We start from the raw sequence: 5,635 nt of genomic DNA, 5'->3' as shown, positions 1-5,635 counted from the left end.
AGTGGCTCTACAGGAGAAAGACTTTTTCTCCTGAGAAGAGTTACAATCTCAGAAATGCGCAGGAGCAATCCCACCTTGTCCTACAGGGTCACTCGATTTGATGGCAGTGAGTTTGGTTTTTCAGTAAGTCTGCTTTACCAAGCATCGTGCCCTTTTCCAGGGACTGCTCTCCTGAGAACTTGCCCAAAGTCATTGACACGAAAGGTCATCACCCTTACTTCTCAGCAGCATTCTAGTTCTACTTCTTTCAAATTAGGTTTGTTCTTCTGGGAATGTATATTTCTATATTCTCCCCAATGCCATGATCCAACTGCATCAATTCTTCTTTGGTCTTCCTTATTCGCTGTCCAACTTTCATATGCATGTGAAGTGATTGCACTGACCATACCTTAGATAAAGTGTCCTGTAATCCACAAATAACATCCTTGCTGCCCACCACATAGAAAGCACATGTTCAGTAGATTATAAAATCAATGTATTGCACTAAGCAAGTTTGCTGCACAAGACCTTTGTATTTTAGTGTTATAATAAATAGCATGATGGGGATTCATATTCAAGTGTTTTTTCCATGATTGTTATTCTTTAAAGTATATTTAATCATTACTTTTATGAGAGTGGCACAGGAGCCAGGTGGAGAATTTTGTGTCCATTATCGCTAAGTGCTTCGTGTAAGAGATGAGGTAACGGAGGTTGAGCAGTTTCCTCATGACAACAGAGTGCGTGTGGAGCCATGGTTTGATTGGAATTTTCTAGCTCACGCTCTTGCTCTTTCCAGGACACAGAAAGTGTACGGCACCAAATACTAGCTTCCAATCCGGAATCCATAATCTCCTACACCAGACAATAGTCACTGAATTTTCTCCCTTCTTGAGTGTGGTTTCACCAAGACCAGGGACCGTGGAGCTGACTCTGATTCATGATTACCTGGAGTGCCAGAACTCACCTAGCTTCTTTAGGATTTTCAACAGCTGATTTTTTTTTAAGATTAACATACCTTTATTCCAAGGTAGCTTTAGTTGCATTTGAACCTCCAACTTTCCAGCCAAACACATTCAACATTTTTACCAGTGTTTCATAAAGCAGGTGATACTTTCTCCCTGTGATCTGGAATGATCTAGGGTAGCGCTTCTCAGCCTGTGGTCGTGACCCCTTTGGGGGTCGAACGACCCTTCACAGGAGATGCCTGATTCATAACAGTAACAAAATTACAGTTATTAAGTAGAAATGAAAATAATTTTATGGCTGGGGGATGGTTACCACAACATGAGGAACTATATTAAAGGACCGCAACATTAGGAAGGTTGAGAACCACTGTTCTCGGGGGTTACAATAGCAGAGACCTACACTTTATTCTGGAGTCGCTAGAAGGTGGCATCCTCAAGTCTTTACTCAAACGTCAACCCAGTGCTGCATTTGTCTAAGCATAAAATTGAACACTCCAGCTCACTGCAGTCCCCTGACCTCTCCCCTTGGCTTGGAAGAAGTCTAGACCGAATGCTTTGTAAAGGCAAGGATGGCAAGACTTCTTCTCACGTACTTTGGGCACGGTGTCAGGAGAGATCACTCCCCAGAGAAGGACATCATGCTCGGTAGAAGGACAGTGAGAAAGAGGAAGGCCCTCGATAAGATGGATTGACACAGTGGCTGCAACAATGGCCTCCTACATAGCGGCAATGATGAGGCTGACGCAGGACCAGGGAGTGTTTCGTTGTGTTGTGTCTCGGCTTGCTATGAGTAGGAACCCATTAAAGGCACCTAAAAACAGCATCCCATCATATTGTCAGAGTAATTACTTTTAATATACTTTATCATTTACCAATTTGTCGTTGTTCATTACTGTCTGCATCCAAGTAGAATGTGAAAAGTGATTTTGGTGTGTTTGTTAAAAAGTTTTCCTTGGAACCTACATCATGTAATGCTATGTCGTGGATATTCAATAACTAGATGTAGAACAAATGAATAAATATCTTTTGCAGTCAATCTACCCACTTTCATATCTCATCGTTTAATTGTATTGCTTTCAAAATTAAGTTCTTGCACACATATGCATCCATAGTGATGTGACCAACGAAATATGCATCGTAGAATAAAGATGTGGGGGGTTAATGAGAAATCAACTGAAAGCTAGACTTTTCCAAATGGAAGAGATGGTGTTGGTTCAGGGGCCACTTGTCTTTCTACAGTCTCATTGTCACTGCTGCATTCAGGCATCTTGGTTTACACTTTGTTTCAAAGCACTGATGGTGTAGTTGTTATTCATTGGGCTGTGATGTGCATGGTTGGTAGTTTGAAACCACCAGAAGCGCCGAAGAAAAAAGGTGGGGCTTTCTACTCCCTTAAATCGTGACAGTCTCAGAACCACAGGGACTCGGTATGAGTTAGCCTCGAGTGGAAGTCAGTGAGTTTGGTTGGGAGAACTGGTTTCCTTTGCAAATACAGCAGTGGTGACGTGTGTTTAGCATTACCAGGCTTCCATTTTTATTTCCACATTGCTATTTTAGCTCATACTTTATGTAAATAAAGTGCTTGTTCTCTCAGGATACCAACAACTGAAAGAAGAGTGCACCAGTGACCATGACCATTGCAAAATGCTTGTATTAACTCAGAGGACAATAATCGCCACAAACCTACTGACGTCATCTTTAACATGTATACCACAAGTCCCTGTTGTGTTTTAAGCAACTGGCAAGGTGAAAAAGACCGACCTTTCTTCACCTGATCAGAGGCTCTGCGGTTGATAGAAGCCTAGCCAGTCAGCAAAGGTGGCAGTGGTTGACATGTGAAGATGATCGAGCTCAAAATACCCACAAGACCACTTGGAAAAAGTATCCTTACATGTGACAGATATCATTGGGGGGGGGGCGGGGAAATCCCCCAACTCAGAGTGTAGAAAACGGGAAGAGAAATTGAAACCATATGGAACAACTGTTTTGTATTTTTAATAGTTCTGCAATGCTACTTGGAGTAGCATAAGTTTGAATTGGACTCTCTGAGGTACTGCCTGGATAGAAGTATAGCGCATACCCGTAAGGCATTTGATTTCAGAGAAGTGTGTAGGGTTAGACTAAATGCAGGGGAAAGCCCTGTGGTTGATGAGTTGTTATTCTTGAGGAACCTTGAGTGGGAGTGAACACAGAGCACTGGGCCTGGCTTCTCTGTGTGCAAAGAAGTCTGCTTATTTCAGCATTCGACTATTATCCCTTTGACGGTTTCACCAGCCTGTATAGAAAGGATTTCAGAGACTGTGCTTTCAAATTGTAGTTCATTAACATCTTTTTTTATTAAGACTTTCTTTTCCCTATTTATTTATTTTTTTTCTCACTGTGCAACCCGCTTCAGTGCCTTGCCCACCGGGTAAAGCTAGGCAACGGTTCAGGGTGACAGTTTGCTTTGGCATGGGACACTGGGAGAGGCCCATGGGCTCGGACCTGCCACAAATGCAAACCCATGCACTAACATCTTACGGGTTAGAAACCAAACTTCCGATCATTTAAGAACTAGAAATGGAAACTCTATTTGATGGGTTTGTCTTTTGTGTTTGCTTCCTTTCCTTCCTTCTTTCCTTCCTCTTTTCCTCCTTCTCCTCCTTTGCTTCTTTTATTTATCCTTGTCCTTTATGCTGACTTAAGAAAACCAGGAAGCTGGGTACATAGCCAAAAGTACAGAAGCAATCAAGCTTGGTGAGTTGTCTTAGTCACAAATGTTCAAAGGAAAAACTAGTTGAAGGAAAAGCCAGACACTCCAGTGCTGAGTATGGAGGGAGCCCAGACACCTCTCCCCCATGGAGGGAGCCCAGACACCTGTCCCCCATGGAGGGAGCCCAGACACCTCTCCCCCATGGAGGGAGCCCTGACACCTCTCCCCCATGGAGGGAGCTCAGACACCTTTTCCCCATGGAGGGAGCTCAGACACCTCTCCCCCATGGAGGGAGCCCAGACACCTCTCCCCCATGGAGGGAGCCCAGACACCTCTCCCCCATGGAGGGAGCCCAGACACCTCTCCCCCATGGAGGGAGCCCAGACACCTCTCCCCCATGGAGGGAGCCCAGACACCTCTCCCCCATGGAGGGAGCTCAGACACCTTTTCCCCATGGAGGGAGCCCAGACACCTCTCCCCCATGGAGGGAGCCCAGACACCTCTCCCCCATGGAGGGAGCCCAGACACCTCTCCCCCATGGAGGGAGCCCAGACACCTGTCCCCCAGCTAATTGGAGTCACGCTTATCAGGAAAAGAGAAATGATCTCCAAGAAGAAAGCCGCATCCGTTTCTGAAAGAAGACAACAGTTCCTTGCACCACCGACCCCTGCAAAGTGTTCTCTTATAGAGATCTTCAGAGATTTCTCCAAAGCTCTGAAAGGAGGGACGTAACAGCTAATGTCGTTACAAAACTCTGCTTCAGAGCGAAGTAGAAATAGCAAGGATGTGCATGTGGCCAGATGCTAGTTAGTTTCTGCACATCTCCATTGTCTTGCTCTAAGATTTGGATACTGAATGTATCCTTGTCATTGAGTTGATATGCTGGTTAATGTGAAGCACTGAGTGAGGAGACATAGAGTTTGCTAAAATGTAGAGAGAGAATGAAAGGGAATAGGAACTGAAAGTCTCTGTTGAGGAAAAACAAGACTTCACTAACTTAAAGATTCAGTCTCGCCACAGGGGAATTTTCTACTCTGACCAATAGAGTTGCTATGCATCCAAACTGACTTTTGATTTACTATTTATAATACAGGATATCTGGTGGCACATTGAACTGACTGACCTTACTGACTGTAAGGTTGGCAGTTCAAACCCACCAACTGTTCCCCAGGATAAAGCTGAGGCTGCCTGTTCCTGTGAAAATTCACTGGCTCAGAAACTTTAAACAGTGTCACTGTATGTTGAAATGTGCTCCATATTTGTAGGTTGGTTTTCATAGACCTTATATAAAAGTCTATTTCATATTTTTGAATGACTAGTGGTCAACTGTTTCTTTTTTGCTAATAGTAGAAATATACATGAAACTATTCTGAAATAAAACAAAAGAAAAAATCTACTAGCTGGAAACAAGGTCAAGGACCTCCATCATCGTGCCCCTTGATATAGGCCGTGCGGTTTCCGGGGTTGGCACGACAGGGGAAGCAGACGTAAACGGGTAAAGGGAAAATGGTACCACGGCCTCATTCTGCATGAGTGTCCAAAGCGTTGAATGGAAACACGGGGAGACTAGACACAGTCTACAGAGGCCGCACATCTTTGTTTTCCAGCAAGTAGGAGATGAGGGACAAGGAGTAAGACAGTCCTGAAGAAACGAGTTAGCCTTCTTGGTGGGGAAACAGAGTTTTCCTTCCTTCTTTTTTTCCTGTACTCCCCAACAAATATGTTTTCCTTTGGGCTCTGAGCCTTGCCTTCTTACAGCTCTCTGCTCTCCCCCACACAAGTGCAATAGCCTTGGGACAGCTGTGCTCTGCTGCCTACTGCTTACAGAACAACATGAAAGAGCTTCTTAGGAGTTTAGAATAGAAACATTTTTATGCAGATGTATATTTATCCTTTGTTTTCATCCCCCTATTTTTACTTCTCATTCCAAATTTACATGTTGAACATAGAAACAGGATCCAAATGTCTTTGTAGTCAGGCATGACTAACTCGCTTGGGA

The 5,635-nt window shown here is 44.1% G+C and overlaps 1 non-coding gene across 1 annotated transcript; it reads right to left on the bottom strand.

Moving 5' to 3' along the window:
* Nucleotides 1-3,319: 3,319 nt before the first annotated feature.
* Nucleotides 3,320-3,451, bottom strand: LOC142442180 (small nucleolar RNA SNORA42/SNORA80 family). The gene has a single exon (XR_012783410.1). It is a non-coding gene; the product is annotated as a small nucleolar RNA SNORA42/SNORA80 family (small nucleolar RNA).
* Between the last annotated feature and the right edge of the window lie 2,184 nt (nucleotides 3,452-5,635).

Source organism: Tenrec ecaudatus, chromosome 2 (genome assembly GCF_050624435.1).
Source record: "Tenrec ecaudatus isolate mTenEca1 chromosome 2, mTenEca1.hap1, whole genome shotgun sequence".
In the NCBI taxonomy this organism is placed as follows: Eukaryota; Metazoa; Chordata; class Mammalia; order Afrosoricida; family Tenrecidae; genus Tenrec; species Tenrec ecaudatus.
This window is presented reverse-complemented; position numbering and strand designations above follow the sequence as displayed.